Consider the following 17,272-nt stretch of genomic DNA (forward strand, 5'->3'; position numbering starts at 1 on the left):
ACCACCGGCTGCACCTCCTGCCCCGACAAGAGCAGCACCTTGGTCCCAGGCTCCGCCTACTGCCCCTGTCACCATGGATACCACCGAGCCGACTCCGACCCGCCGCACGCCACCTGCACCAGTAAGACACTTCACCTTCACTCTGTCTGCTGAATCCTACATTTCCCATATTGCTTTAAACCCCCTGTAAACCCCAGCCCCGCCCCTTTAATGACATCACAGGGGCAGCAGAGATTACTGGTTACCTGGAGTAGTTTCAGGGTCACACAGGTAAGAACCATCCTCAGATGTTTCTGAGGCATGTGACCATGAAACTCTCCTGATAGCAGTTTACCTGGACCAGGTAAGAACACCTGACAGTCTCTAACCCCCCCCCCCCCCCCTCAGGACCTCCATCGGCCCCTCGTTCCCCCGTCAGTCAGATCAACGACACCTCGGTGACCCTGGAGTGGACCGAACCGCTGGACCGTGGAGGACGAGGAGACCTCAGTTACCGGGTCCTGTGCTCCACCTGCGGGGCCGCCACCCCCTCCAAGACACCAGTTAGACCAGTAAGACACCAGTTAGACCAGTAACAGACCAGTAACACCAGTAGCAGACCAGTAACACACAGTAACAGATCAGTAAGACCAGTAAGACCACATAGAGCAGTAAGACCATTTAGACCAGTAAGACCAGTAACAGACCAGTAACACCTGTAACAGACCAGTAACAGACCAGTAACACACCAGTAACAGACCAGTAAGACCAGTAAGACCAGTAACAGACCAGTAACAGACCAGTAACACACCATTACCACACCAGTAACAGCCCAGTAACACACCAGTAACAGACCAAGAAGACCAGTGAGACCACATAGACCAGTAATACCATTTAGACCATTAAGACCAGTAACAGATCAGTAACATCAGGAACAGACCATAACACACCAGCAACGGACCAGTAACAGACCAGTAACATTAGTCAGCCCTGCCTCCTGTCCTCTGACTCCGCCTCCTGCTCCTTGCTCTTCAGGGATTGGTCAGTTCCTGCTCCCCGTGTGATGACAGCGTCCTCTACCGTCCGGAGCAACGAGGTCTGCCTCAGCGCCGTGTCATTGTCTGGGGGCTCCGCCCACACACCAAGTACATCTTCACCATCCAATCACTGAACGGCGTCTCTGCTGTCAGCCAATCAGAGCCGGCCTCGGCCAGAGTCAACGTCACCACGAGCAGAGACGGTAACAGACTGCATTACCCAGAATCCCTCTCACCCCCATGGAACCAGACAGTACAGTTTCACTTTAGATCCACACTTGGGATCAGATTCAATTAATAAAAACACAAAAACACAAGAAAGAGACTCGAGAGGGAGGCCACGGAGAAAGAGACTAGAGAGGGAGGCCACCAAGACTCTGACTCCTCTGAAGGAGAAACGGACTAGAGAGGGAGGCCACCAAGACTCTATGACTCCTCTGAAGGAGAGACTAGAGACTAGAGATGGAGGCCACCAAGACTCCTATGACTCCTCTGAAGAAGAGACTAGAGACTAGAGAGGGAGGCCACCAAGACTCCTATAACTCCTCTGAAGGAGGAAGAGACTAGAGAGGGAGACCACCAAGACTCTGTGACTACTCTGAAGGAGAGACTAGAGACTAGAAAGGGAGGCCACCAAGACTCTATGGCCCCTCTTAAGGAGTTCGAGACTAGAAAGGGAGGCCACCAAAACTCTGTGACTCCTTAGAAGGAGAGACTACAGACTAGAGAAGGAGGACACCAAGAGTCTATGACTCCTCTGAAGGAGAAAGAGACTACAAAGGCAGGCCACCAAGACTCTATGACTCCTCTGAAGGAGAGACTAGAGATGGAGGCCACCAAGACTCCTATGACTCCTCTGAAGGAGAGACTAGAGAAGGAGGTCACCAAGACTCTATGACTCCTCTGAAGGAGAAAGAGACTAGAGAGGGAGGCCACCAAGACTCCTATGACTCCTCTGAAGGAGAGACTAGAGAAGGAGGTCACCAAGACTCTATGACTCCTCTGAAGGAGAAAAGAGACTAGAGAGGGGAGGCCACCAAGACTCCAGCTTCAGACTGTTCATCCAACAACTGCTTTCTGTTCTTTACCGTATTGATCAGTGAATGGTTGATTATTGGTTTGTGTGTGTTCTATGTGTGTGTGTTGTATTGTGTGTGTGTATGTGTGTGTGTGTGTGTGTGTGTGTGTGTGTGTGTGTGTGTGTGTGTGTGTGTGTGTGTGTGTGTGTGTGTGTGTAGGTCCTCCTGCAGTCTCTGGTCTCAGCAGAGCAGCAGCTTCAGAATCCAGTCTGACTCTAGAGTGGAACGTTCCAGTTCTACAGAACCAGAACCAGGTCCTGGACTACCAGCTGCGTTACTGCCTGAAGGTACACAACATACACACACACACACACACACACACACACACACACAGAGCAGGCTGTGATGTAATGGTGATGTCACCATCAGGACGGCGAGGGGGCGGGACAGTGGCAGTACGTGTCCAGCAGGTCTCCTTCTGTGGTTCTGACGGAGCTGCAGAGGGCCACCTGGTACCAGGTCCAGGTCCGAGCTCGGTCCCAGACTGGATACGGAGCCTTCAGCACTGCCAGCAGCTTCAACACACTGCCAGACGGTACACTCACACTGTGTTGTTGTTCTGTTGTGTTATTGTGTTCTGTTGTTGTGTTGTTGTTTTGTGTTGTTGTTGTTGCTGTTGTGTTCTCATTGTTTTGTTGCTTCGTATTGTTGTTTCTATTGTTGTTGTTGTCGTATTGTTATTGTGTTATTATTGTTGGTAAATTGTTGTTCAGTGGTCATTGTGTAGTGTTGTTCCGTTTTTGTATTGTTGTCTTATTGTGTCATTGTGTTCTTGTGTTGTGTGATTGTTGTGAGTGCTATGTTGTTGTTGTGTTGTTGTGATTGCTATGTTGTTGTTGTTGTGTTGTTGTTGTCATTATGTTGTTGTGTTGCTGTGATTGCTATGTTGTTGTTGTTGTGTTGTTGTGATTGCTATGTTGTTGTGTTTTGTTGTGTTGTTGTCATTGTTATGTTGTTGTGTTGTCATTGCTATGTTGTTGTTGTTATGTTCTTGTGTTGTTGTGATTGCTATGTTGTTGTTGTTGTGTTGTTGTTGTCATTGTTATGTTCATGTGTTGTTGTTGTCATTGTTATGTTGTTGTGTTGTTGTTGTCATTGTTATGTTGTTGTGTTGTTGTCGTTATATTTTTGTGTTGTTGTTGTCATTTTTATGTTGTTGTGTTGTCATTGTTATGTTGTTGTTTATCATTGTTATGTTGCTGTGTTGTTGTTGTCGTTATATTTTTGTGTTGTTGTTGTCATTGTTATGTTGTCGTTGTTATGTTCTTGTGTTGTTGTGATTGCTATGTTGTTGTTGTTGTGTTGTTGTTGTCATTGTTATGTTCTTGTGTTATCATTGTTATGTTGTTGTGTTGTTGTTGTCATTGTTATGTTCATGTGTTGTTGTTGTCATTGTTATGTTGTTGTGTTGTTGTTGTCATTGTTATGTTCATGTGTTGTTGTCTCTTCAGCGTGTCATGTTGTCTGACTCATCCTCCTCTGATTATCATTCATTCTATTTAAATGTCAGCTTTCATTTATTTACATAGTTACACTTGTCCTGGTCCTGGTCCTGGTCCTGGTCCTGGTCCTGGTTCTGGTCCTGGTCCTGGTTCTGACTCTGGGTCTGTTTCAACAGGTGAGGGTCCATCTCACCTGTAGTAACCGGAGTTCTGGTCTCCATGGTGATACTGGTGCTCGCCGCCGTGGTGACGGTCGCTGTTGTACTTTTACCGGTGAGTTCTGTGTATGTGTCTGTGTGGTGTGTGTGTCTTGTGTGTGTGCCTCTGTGTGTGTGTGTGCGCGTGTGTGTGTGTGTGTGTGTGTGTCTCTCTCTGTGTGTGTGTGTGTGTGTGTGTGTGTGTGTGTGTGTGTGTGTGTCTGTGTGTGTTCAGGATGCTCCCTCAGCAGAACAATAGTCGTCCCTGACCTCAGCAGGGTGGAGACACAACGACTATATAAAGAAGAGAAACCCGACACCCAGAGAGAGAGAGATGGACAGATAACCACATTCCTGAGAGACAGACAGTTTATAAACAGACAGACAGACAGTTTATAGACAGGCAGGCAGACAGACAGTTTGTAGACAGACAGACAGACAGACAGACAGACAGACAGGCAGACAGACAGACGGACAGACAATATCTCCAGAGGAAACAAGAATTCTGCATCTGCTGAAATAAACAACCCCAGTTTCACTGCAGAGAGAAAGACTCTGATGGAAAAAAGCTCCAACTAAATGGGGACTAGAGCTCACCAGAAGACGTGTGGAGACTCTGAAGACACCTGGAAGAAGGTTCTTTGGTCTGAGGAGACCAGGATGGAGCTTTATGTCCATGAGACTAGATGATATGTTTGATGGACACCAAACACTGAACATAATCACAAACACACCATCCCACTAAGAAGCACGGTGGAGGCAGCATCATGATGAAGCATGGTGGAGGCAGCATCATGATGTGAAGCACGATGGAGGCAGCATCATGATGAAGCATGGTGGAGGCAGCATCATGATGTGAAGCACGGTGGAGGCAGCATCATGATGAAGCATGGTGGAGGCAGCATCATGATGTGAAGCATGGTGGAGGCAGCATCATGATGTGAAGCATGGTGGAGGCAGCATCATGATATGAAGCATGGTGGAGGCAGCATCATCATGATGAAGCACGGTGGAGGCAGAATTATGATGAAGCATGGTGGAGGCAGCATCATGATGAAGCATGGTGGAGGCAGCATCATGATGAAGCATGGTGGAGGCAGCATCATGATGAAGCATGGTGGAGGCAGCATCATGATGTGAAGCACGATGGAGGCAGCATCATGATGAAGCATGGTGGAGGCAGCATCATGATGTGAAGCACGGTGGGGCAGCATCATGATGAAGCATGGTGGAGGCAGCATCATGATGTGAAGCACGGTGGAGGCAGCATCATGATGAAGCATGGTGGAGGCAGCATCATGATGTGAAGCATGGTGGAGGCAGCATCATGATGAAGCATGGTGGAGGCAGAATTATGATGAAGCATGTGGAGGCAGCATCATGATGAAGCATGGTGGAGGCAGCATCATGATGAAGCATGGTGGAGGCAGCATCATGATGAAGCATGGTGGAGGCAGCATCATGATGTGAAGCACGATGGAGGCAGCATCATGATGTGAAGCGGTGGAGGCAGCATCATGATGAAGCATGGTGGAGGCAGCATCATGATGTGAAGCAGTGGTGGCAGCATCATGATGTGAAGCATGGTGGAGGCAGCATCATGATATGAAGCATGTGGAGGTAGCATCATGATATGAGCATGGTGGAGGTAGCATCATCATGATGAAAGCATGGTGGAGGCAGCATCATGATGTGAAGCATGGTGGAGGCAGAATTATGATGAAGCATGGTGGTGGCAGCATCATGATGTGAAGCATGGTGGAGGCAGCATCATGATGAAGCATGGTGGAGGCAGCATCATGATGTGAAGCATGGTGGAGGCAGAATTATGATGTGAAACACAGTGGAGGCAGCATCATGATGTGAAGCATGGTGGAGGTAGCATCATCATGATGAAGCATGGTGGAGGCAGCATCATGATGTGAAGCATGGTGGAGGCAGCATCATGATGTGAAGCATGGTGGAGGCGAGCATCATGATGTGAAGCATGGTGGAGGCAGCATCATGATGAAGCATGGTGGAGGCAGCAGCATCATGATGTGAAGCATGGTGGTGGCAGCATCATGATGTGAACTGTCACCTGTCTGTCTGTCTGTCTCTCCCTGTCTGTCTCTCCTGTCTGTCTGTCTCTTGTCGTTCAGGAGGAGGACTGCTTCGACCATCAGTGATAAGAGTGGACACTACCAGATGGGACAGAGTGAGTCTGACAGCCAGTCACATTCTGAGTTGTGGGTTAGCCAATGAGACGGCCCGATACAGCCGACTGATGATGATGTCGTTTCAGCGATGAAGGTGTACATCGACCCGTTCACCTACGAGGACCCCAACGAGGCTGTGAGGGAGTTCGCCAAGGAGATCGACGCCTCCTTTGTGAAGATTGAGGAGGTGATTGGAGCAGGTAAACATCTGACGTTCTACAGGGTTAGGGGTTCTGATATGTTCTACAAGGGTTAGGGGTTCTGACATGTTCTACAGGGTTAGGGGTTCTGAGATGTTCTACAGGGTTAGGGGTTCTGATATGTTCTACAAGGGTTATGGGTTCTGACATGTTCTACAGGGTTAGGGGTTCTGACATGTTCTACAGGGTTATGGGTTCTGAGATGTTCTACAGGGTTAGGGTTCTGACATGTTCTACAGGGTTAGGGGTTCTGATATGTTCTACAGGGTTAGGGGTTCTGATATGTTCTACAGGGTTAGGGGTTTCTGACATGTTCTACAGGGTTAGAGGTTCTGAGATGTTCTACAGGGTTAGGGGTTCTGATATGTTCTACAGGGTTAGGGGTTCTGACATGTTCTACAGGGTTAGGGTTCTGATATGTTCTACAGGGTTAGGGGTTCTGACATGTTCTACAGGGTTAGAGGTTCTGAATGTTCTACAGGGTTAGGGGTTCTGATATGTTCTACAGGGTTAGGGGTTCTGACATGTTCTACAGGGTTAGAGGTTCTGAGATGTTCTACAGGGTTTATGGGTTCTGAGATGTTCTACAGGGTTAGGGGTTCTGATATGTTCTACAGGGTTAGGGGTTCTGATATGTTCTACAGGGTTATGGGTTCTGACATGTTCTACAGGGTTTAGGGGTTCTGATATGTTCTACAAGGGTTATGGGTTCTGACATGTTCTACAGGGTTAGGGGTTCTGACATGTTCTACAGGGTTAGGGGTTCTGATATGTTCTACAGGGTTAGGGGTTCTGACATGTTCTACAGGGTTAGGGGTTCTGATATGTTCTACAGGGTTAGGGGTTCTGACATGTTCTACAGGGTTAGGGGTTCTGATATGTTCTACAGGGTTAGGGGTTCTGACATGTTCTACAGGGTTAGGGGTTCTGATATGTTCTACAGGGTTAGGGGTTCTGACATGTTCTACAGGGTTAGGGGTTCTGATATGTTCTACAGGGTTAGGGTTCTGACATGTTCTACAGGGTTAGAGGTTCTGAGATGTTCTACAGGGTTAGGGGTTCTGACATGTTCTACAGGGTTAGGGGTTCTGATATGTTCTACAGGGTTAGGGGTTCTGATATGTTCTACAGGGTTAGGGGTTCTGACATGTTCTACAGGGTTATGGGTTCTGAGATGTTCTACAGGGTCAGGGGTTCTGACATGTTCTACAGGGTTAGGGGTTCTGACATGTTCTACAGGGTTAGGGGTTCTGATATGTTCTACAGGGTTAGGGGTTCTGACATGTTCTACAGGGTTAGAGGTTCTGATATGTTCTACAGGGTTAGAGGTTCTGACATGTTCTAGAGGGAACTTTTCAATCTGACGTGTTTTTTCTGTTAGAGTCTTTTGTGGCAGTCATCTGAATGTTCTTATAGTTTGTAAAAAAGCTGAAACCTGAGAATGTTTACGTATGTTTAACTACTTAAGAACTTATTTAGGAAAGTTTTAGAAGGCTTTGTGAACATTGAAATATTTCCAGGTATCAGTTTAGGAACTTTTTAAAGCAATATTGTAGAACCGCAACGAACATTTGTGGGGAACTTTATCCCAGTAGAGGAACGTCTTGATCCTCTTTGGTGAACCTTCATGAGAATCCAGGAAGCTTTGAGAGGAACTTAGAGGAACATTTTAGAAAAATCTTGGAATTACTTGATGAACTGTTGAAACCCTGACAAGCAGAACTTTGTGTGGAACCAAAAACCCCTCTGAAGAAACATTTCAAGGAACATTGTTGGTTACCTGAGAGGATTCCAGGAACTTTTAGAAGAACTTTTTAGAAATCTGGAAACATTTGAAGGTGAATTCTAATGGATTAACTGAGTGATGCTTTTAGCACCTTGTAGAGATTTTAGTGGAACCTTAGGATGTTTGTCAGAACTTTAACCATCCAAGAACTTAATTAAGAACATTTAATGAGAACCTTTTAAGAACAGAGGAGCATTTTTAAAACTAGAACGTTTTGGGAAGCTTTAATAGAAAATTTTCAGGGGATTTCTGAGGTAACTTTGGAGAACTTTAACCACCCAATAACTTAATTAAGAACATTTAATGAGAACCTTTTAAGCTTAAAGAAACAACAAACTCAATAATTCTTCTTGGAACCTTCCCATTAATCCAGGAACCTTTTGGGTACATTTCTCAGGGCTTAAAGTTTTCCGGCGCCGCGCCGGATTTCCGGCGCATGGAAGTGTACCATTTAAATCATCTCCGTCCTGAAGGCTCCAAGCATGTGCATCATTGTGCATTCAGTTGCTCCGCTTTAATCAATCAAACTCCAAATCCTACATTAAAAAATATACACCTTCTGTCCAGGCATGCGACTTTCTGATAGAACTTTTATCCAACTACAGTTTTCTAACTGCGAGTGCGCATCGACTGCTGGGCCACGATATGCTGCCCCTCTTGGTTCGGCATCGTCAGTGCCGCTGAGCCACTGATAAGAAATAACAGTATCCCACAAACAAAATCCAAATTTGCAATATTTGTTGGTGTTTTTTGTAATTATATTTAAAGGGAATTACTGGAAACACATTGATATATATTGCATATTATTTATTTTATTTCTGCTTGGACTGTATACCCATTCCACGTGTCCCAGCCCTGTGGCTGCCTGGTCTGTCCAGAGCGCACGGAGCTCCAATCTGTGAGTGGTGCGGTGAAGAATCGAGCAGCTGATCACTGGTCAGTAGCGTTGGAGCTCGTGTTTAGCCCAAAGACGCAGATACTAAAGTTTGTTCAGACTTTGTGTGACAGAGGAGAGAGGATGTGTCTCTGCTGATTAACAAAGAGAGCAGCCGCTGCTGATCCCTGAGCCGCGGTGCGTTGACTCGCCCCATTGGCGTAAGTGCGTCAGTGGTGATGCGCGTGCCCCCCCCCCCCCCCCCCCCCCCCAGTCCCCATGGTTTCACCACAAAATAAAAACAAACGGGCTTATGTATTGAATTTAAAAAAGTAACAAAAACAGAAGTTGATTTTGTTTGATTTCTTAATCTTTAAACATTTTCTATGTTTTACAACGGCAAAAGGAAAAAAACGAAACAGCTATTTAGTTTGCTGGCTTTTATTTTGAAAGGAAAAAAAATCAAAGATCAAGCCATACGGATTTGTCCCATTATTCTACTCAGAACATCTGTTTAGTTAAATATGCACAAACTGAATGTAGCTTAGGTGATATTAACCTTTTTTATTTGAGGACATATAGGATGTTTGTAATAATGAGTTAAATAGCTCTCAGCAGATTTTCTGACCTTTTGCATCTGAATGATGTCTAGCCACAAACAAAAAAATCTCCAATCTCAAGCAAATATTGTTAGTAAGAACAGAACGAACGTATGGGTTGTGTGAAATGAATAATGGATAGGTAGTTAAATAAGAATGTTCTTCGGCTGCTTTTCACCGTTTTTCTTCCCAAAATATAGATAAAAAATAGAAACATTTAAATTGAAAGCCAACTGAACAAATTATACAGTGAATACATTTTTCCCTTACTAAAAACAAACAAAATGTGTGTCAGTTCAAATTGAAAATCAAATGATTTAAACTAATCACACAGATTACTGAGGTGTATCAAATGAGCAGTTACTAACATGTATGTGTGGTTATGTGCTACAGAGGGCTTCTTAATCAGATCTTTGTGAGAAATGGGCTGACTCCAGGAAAAGGCAGAGTAGAAGTTCTTCAGCATGAGCAGTCCATTGCCGCCAGGACCCAGATAAACCAGATCAGGAAGGCCCGGATTTCTTTGCTAGTTACAGAGTTTGAGAGAGTCAGCATCATGATCAACTTATTTATATTGTGAGGCAACAACTAAAATTGCATTTAAGAGTTAATACTAGTACTTTTATTACCTGCTTAAATACAAAGTTGGTAAAGCAGTGACATGACAGTTTATTCTCTTGTAGTGTTCCAGAGAATATTAAACAAGTTCATTCTGTTGTCTGTGTTTTGCAGTTTATTTCAACAAACAACATTTTGAACATGTTAAAAAGAAAATGTTCAGAAAATCCACAAACAAAGCAAAAAAGAAAAAAGAAATGAAATTTTCAAACAGTATTCTCCAAGCCCTTAATATTCTCTTGAGACTGACACTTGAGATAATGTTGTAAGTAAAAATTGTGCCTTATGAAGGAAAGCAGCAGTTTTGTAGCAGTTTTGTTGTGGTTGGTGTTTTGAGTTCTTGTTAAATCTACTGAAGAGATAAAAATTATTAAGTTATTAATAATACATGTACTTGATTTTCATGATTTTTCCCCCTTTACACTAAAATAAATCTTTGTAATTATAGTGATGTGGTATTGAAACATCAACACAAAAAAATCAGACTTGGGGCACTTTCTAAAATGTCTTAAGTTTTGGCAGTAAGGTTTTACATTTGAGCAACAATAAAATAGTGGGATCATAATGGGCGTTATTTCCACCAGATGACCTCATATTTGCTCTGAATTAATAGAATCTCATATATATTGTGTTTTAGTGAGTTTTAAAATACATTTAAATACGTTTATTGACACTATAAATTGGAACTTAGAAGTTCAGGCTCAGGATTTTTTCTCACTTTAAGCCCTGATTTCTAAACCTTTTAAGGGGACTTGCATGTTTCTTCTGTAACCTTTTTAGAAACTGAGGAGAACTTCAACCAGTGGAGAACTTCATTTGGAGGATTTTAGGAATGAAGTAGCATTATTGAAATGAGTGAAGCATTAACTCTTCGGGAACTTTAGAAATGCTTTACTACCTCTCATGTAAAGAGGCTGTGCTGTTTTTGGAGTCTTTCTCCTGAATGAACATTTTAGAACCTGTTAAACCATGGAACCTCAGCTGAAACGTTGACAGAACAAAGCCTTTAGCTCCTGAAGACAGAACATGAACTGTTTCATTTTCAAAGTGTTTCAGACGAGAACGTCAACTTTCCCATCGTCAGGAGAACCGCCGTAAAAACACCTCATCACATTTGTTCTCCGACACAATCCTGTTTTATTAAAAGCAAACATGAGAGAGTGTGTGTGTGTGTGTGTGTGTGTGTGTGTGTGTGTGTGTGTGTGTGTGTGGCTACTGTAACAGTAGAACTGAATGATGACATTAGTCAGAAGTAACCGGAGAACCTCTGCTGAGGAAATAAAGGTGCAAAGTTTTACAACCGGCTGGCTGAAGACTCAAAGACACACACACACACACACACACACACACACACACACACACACACACACACACACACTTCTCATTGAATGGTTTTTCTTTATTTCATGACTCTTTCCATGTAGATTCTCACTAAAGGCATCAAATTATAAATGAACACATCTGGAATTATGCAGGAAACAAAAAGTCAAAACATTTTTTATGTTTCAGGTTCTTCAAATGATTCAATTTGAATTAAAAATTGCCAGTAATGACTCAAAATCTGTCCAAAATAACTCAAAACAATTTCAGATTTGTCCAAAATGAATGGAAATCTGTTCAAAACGTGTTAAAAATGCTACAAAATCTGTTAAATCTGGTCCCAAATGACCCAAAGGAAGTCCCAGATAACCCTAAACAAGTCCCAAGAAACTTAAAGTTTGTCCAAAATGATTCAATTTAAATTTAATATTACCAGTAATGACCCAAAACCTGTGTAAAATAACTTGTAAAACAAGTTGAATGTGATCATAGCTGTGCTGTACCTGTCCAGGTGAGTTTGGTGAAGTGTGCCGTGGTCGTCTGAGGATCCCCGGCAGGAAGGAGAACTACGTGGCCATCAAGACCCTGAAGGGCGGCTACACGGACAAGCAGAGGCGGGACTTCCTGTCGGAGGCGTCCATCATGGGTCAGTTCCAGCACCCCAACATCATTCACCTGGAGGGCGTCATCACCACTTCCTGTCCCGTCATGATCCTCACCGAGTTCATGGAGAACGGAGCCCTGGACAGCTTCCTGAGGGTGAGACACAAAACACCTGTCTACCTGTCTTCCTCTCTTACCTGTCTGACTACCTGTATGTCTCTCCTACCTGTGTGTGTCCAGGTGAATGACGGCCAGTTCACCACCATCCAGCTGGTGGGGATGCTGCGTGGGATCGCTGCAGGTATGAAGTATCTGTCTGAGATGAGCTTTGTCCACAGAGACCTGGCAGCTCGGAACATCCTGGTCAACTCCAACCTGGTCTGTAAGGTGAGACACACCTGTCTGCCTGCTCACCTTTCTATTCACCTGTCTGCCTGCTCACCTGTCTCTCTGTTTCAGGTGTCAGATTTTGGTCTCAGCAGGTTCCTGACTGAGAACTCGTCCGACCCGACCTACACCAGCTCTCTGGTGAGTCACTTGCTCAAAAGGTAGCTGGCATGCTAATGAGCTATCAGCCAATCAGAGGAAACACCTGGTGGTGTCCAGGTGTGATGAGAAGATCAGCTGGACTCTGAAAATAGTAATATTCAAATGTGTCTGGAATACAATGTCCAACAAGGCGTGTCCACAAATTAACATGTGAGGCATGTCCCATGATGTTCTGTTGGAGCTCCTCAGGGTTCTGTCCTGGGTTCTCTGATGTTCTGTTGGAGCTCCTCAGGGTTCATTCCTGGGTCCTCTGACGTTCCTCAGAGTTCTCTGATGTTCCTCTGGAGTTCTATCTAAATGTGTCCATGTTCTCCTTCAGGGAGGGAAGATTCCGATTCGGTGGACGGCTCCTGAAGCCATTGCCTACAGGTGAGTGTGTCTGCAGACGGTGGATGTATTGATTAGATGTATAGATTAGTGATCAGGTGACTGATTATTGATCTGCTGACTGCAGGAAGTTCACGTCTTCCAGCGACGCCTGGAGCTACGGCATCGTCATGTGGGAGGTGATGTCCTATGGAGAACGTCCATACTGGGACATGAGCAACCAGGACGTAAGAATCAGAGTTCATCCTGAGAACACCATCTGAGAGCTAGAACACACAGAACCACAACCGTGGAACCAGAACCAAACCCAGAGATGTTCTGTCTCTACCTGTCTCAGGTGATCAACGCCATTGAGCAGGACTACCGGCTGCCCCCGCCCCCGACTGCCCCGCCTCCCTTCATGTCCTCATGCTGGACTGCTGGCAGAAGGAACGAGCCAATCGGCCCAGGTTCTGCAACGTGGTGGCGGCGCTCGATAGGCTGATCCGAAACCCTGCCTCCCTGAAGGTGACGCACCCGGAGGAGCCCAGGTGAGTTTGATTGACAGGTCTGGTCTCCTCAGGTGTTAACACTAATCTTGTCTTCTCAGACTTCTGTGGAGGCTCTCAGTCATCAGGTCCTGCTGATGGTAGGAGGTTCTGGAGAAACCAGCTGGAGGTTCTCCTGGCGCTCCTACCGTCTCCTCATCCTGTAGATGTTTTTCTGTCTCCATGTTTCCAAACATTGTGGTTTTGTGTCTCATTTTTGTCATTTTGTGTCTCGTTTTTGTCGTTTTGTGTCATTTTTTCGTTTTGTGTCTCTTTGTGGTGGTTTTATCTCCTCATCCTGTAGACGTTCTTCTGTCTCCATGTCTTCTCTCTGCCCTGCTCATCATCTGCAGATGTTCCACCATGCTGGATGGATCTCCTCCTCCTCTGTTCACTGTTTCTGCTGCATGTATTTGACTGATTCTGAATGTTTGTAGCTGGACTAGACTAACGGCTGTCCTGGTGTCCTCAGCCCGTCCCAGCCTCTGCTGGACCAGAGGGTTCCTCCTCCCCTGTCGGCCTGTGCTTCGGTCTCTGACTGGCTTCGAGCCATAAAGATGGAGTGCTACGAGCAGAGCTTCCTGCAGGCCGGATTCAGCAACCTGGACATCGTGTCTCAGCTCAACACCGAGTACGAACCTTCCTCACCGTGAGCCTGCCAGGCAGCGCTCAGGGATCACTCTCATCATGTAAAATCAACCAGACCTGAAGTCCTGTAGAGCTCTACCTTCACACTGTCAATATTTACTGTTAATGGACTTCTGCCATCATTTCTGATCCTCAGAACTTCATCAGCCCAGCAGATAGAACCATGACATTTCGGAGGAGAAACACATCTGAGCTCTGGGAAAAACTGACACCAGATCATCAGAAAAGGAGAAATGACCACATATAAACACTCAAATATCACAAAAATAGTACAGAGACGTATATTATCAAATAACAAGGCAAAATCACAACAAAAACACACCAAATTATCGGAAAAAGATGTGAAATCACAACTAAAAGAGGCTAAATTTTACCCAAAAGTCACAAAATGATGCAAAATCAGCACGACAAGATGCAAAATCACTACAAAAACACACAAAATTACCAGACAAAAGATGCAAGATTAGTACAGAAAGCCATAAATCACCACATAAAGATGCAAAACCACAACAAAGACACACAAAATTACTGGAAAAAGATACAAAATCAACACTAAAAGATGCAAAATCAACGCAAAAAGATGAAAAATCAACACTAGAGATGCAAAATCACAACAAAAACGCACCAAATTCCTAAAAGGATACAAAATCAACACTAAAAGATGCAAAATCAGCACAAAAAGATGCAAAACCACAACAAAAACACACAAAATTACTGGAAAAAGATAGAAAATCAACACTAAAAGATGCAAAATCAACGCAAAAAGATGCGAAATCAATGCAAAAAGATGCAAAACCACAACAAAAACACAAAATTACTGGGAAAGATGCAAAATTTACTCAAAAGCTGCAAAAATCACTTGAAAAAGATGTAGAATTAGAATAGAAAGAGATAAATCACCACATAAAGATGAAAAAACACTGAAAATGACCTGAAAAACTGGTGAAATGTTGACAAAAAGTCACCAAATCACCATAAAAAGATGCAAACACTGGAGCTGGTTTCTGTTCATTTCCTCTAGAACCACCTGGAATCATCAGTATTATGGGATGTATCCTGGTGTGAACAGAGTCCTAGAAACAATCATTGGTTCCCTCAATGTGTTTCTGAGAAAACTTTAGAAAGGTCATTCTGGACAGACTTTAAGGGTGGTAGGTGTTTGGTCAGAACCATTAGAGGAACCAGGACTAGAGACTGGATCCACTCTTGAAGAACCTTAAGGTTGATAGATGTTTGGTCAGAACGGGAACCGGAACCATCTAGAGACTGAGTTCTCTCTGGATCAGAATAAGGTTCTAATAAACTATCTGCTGTGTTTATGAGGTTCTGAAACGACAGTCAGGTGGAGTCCTGGTTGATTTAAATATCTTTGAATCCAAGTTGAATGAAACATCCATCCAGTGTTTACTGTCCTGACTTCCTGTCCTGACTTCCTGTCCTTCCTGTTTCCATAGAGACCTGCTCAGAGTGGGCGTGACCCTGGCAGGACACCAGAAGAAGATGCTCTCGTCCATCCAGACACTCAGGATACACAAAGCTCCGCCCACTCTGCTCTACTGACCAATCACAGCCCAGCAAACCTCTCTATGACCACTTCACTCTGATCCACCAATGGGAAGACACCTGAGAGACTCCGCCTCCTCGTGTTCCAATCAGAGCCCAGAGTTAAAGAAGCACAATAACTTTATACTTCCTGTTTGACTCAACAACAAGACTCCGCCTACCTACATATCTGACCAATCAGCTGGAGATCCACCAAACCACACCAGCCAATCCATTGCTCAGGAAACTCTAAGCCCCACCTCCCTTTAGTCCACACCAGCAGCCATTGGCCAATCAAACAGCGAGAACATTGGAGGACGTTGTTCTCCTTTGGATTTATTTCCCGCCTGTTCTAGAGAAGCCCCGCCCACTGCAGGAAGCTTAGCAGGAATTGGTTCACAGCAGGAAGCCTGAAAACAGACGTACCAGCTGATTGGCGGCTGAGTTCTGGGTTCTGTTACATCTGCAAGACGGAGAACCCCTTATAGACAAACAGAACCCTTTAAAGTTCTGAAAAGAACCACAGGAACCGACAGACTCTTCAGAACCGACCCAGCAGAGCCGTGATGTTCTCTGTCAGGAACGTTCTGGGATTTAGGTTTTTTGGACCATTGAAAGAACATCGTGGATTAAACTTCGTACAACAGACGTTCTCCATGGGTTTCAGGATTGGTGAGTTCCTCTGAAGGTTCTGAACAGATTTAAGTTCTACTGCAGCTTCAGGATCTTTGTAGTCTGTGAGGAGCGTTCTGGTGGACCTTCAGAGGAAACCTTGGAGAACACTACCTGAGGTTTCATGGGGACATTAGAACGTCTTTACGTTCTATGCAGATGGATGTGGTTCTGCTGCAGCTGAAGGTTCCGTCACACAGCAGAACCCTCAGAAAACTGCGGTCTGGCTCCTGCCTTATATAGGTTGTAAAATGACTCGAGTGTATTTTATGGGTTCTCAGAGGTTCCACACTGAGAGATCTAGAACGTTTTTTAAACCTTTGAGTCACATTTAACCTAGAACCTGATTCCAACAGTATCGTCATCAAAACGTCCCACATAGACTCCAGCACAGAACACTAACCCAACCCTACCAGAACCTCACTGACGTCTGTAGATCCCTGAGTGTGGAACCCTTTAGAACTGCTTTTATATTCTAGCACTTTTTTGTACTGATACCAGATCAAAGTTTTTCTACTAAACTTCCATGTCAGAAATAAACGACTTTTTGTAAAGAAAACAGTGTGTGACGTGTTCTAAGTCTGGACACCGTGTGGAACCAAGGAGGGTCAGAACCGAGATCCTGGATCAGTCAGTCCATTAGAACCCAGTCGACCAACCAGAACCTCATAGTCTCTGTTCAGGTTCTTCTGTCTTAGAACCACGAGTCCTCTGGTAAAGACGAGTCACCTACCTGCTGAAGGTTCCTTCTCCTGGTTGGGTCCAAAGTTCTGGTTCTGAGGTTCAGAAACGTCCGGTTACTTCAAACATGACTGGGTGGGGGGTGGTTGGCAATTCTTCTGCAAGTTGATGGCAACACCTTTGACCAATCGCACTTGAAGCACTTTTTGCACTTACTACAGGTTTTTCCTTATGTCTGAATTCTTGCTTGTGTTGTACGTCGCTTTGGACAAAAGCGTCTGATAATGAAACTGTAGAAATGTAGAATGACTGAAGCAACTTTAAGACAAAAACACCAAGTTTAGCTCCGCCTCAGAGAGCACGTCGCCATAGCAACCCTCAGAACAAGTCAGCT

At 44.7% G+C, this 17,272-nt stretch overlaps 1 pseudogene; it reads left to right on the forward strand.

The window, feature by feature from the left end:
• LOC110947342 (ephrin type-B receptor 4b-like) overlaps window positions 1-16,756 on the forward strand; it is a 21,270-nt pseudogene extending 4,514 nt beyond the window's left edge.
• The last annotated feature ends 516 nt before the right edge of the window (window positions 16,757-17,272 follow it).

The sequence above is a fragment of the Acanthochromis polyacanthus genome, chromosome 24 (assembly GCF_021347895.1).
Source record: "Acanthochromis polyacanthus isolate Apoly-LR-REF ecotype Palm Island chromosome 24, KAUST_Apoly_ChrSc, whole genome shotgun sequence".
Classification (NCBI taxonomy): domain Eukaryota; kingdom Metazoa; phylum Chordata; class Actinopteri; family Pomacentridae; genus Acanthochromis; species Acanthochromis polyacanthus.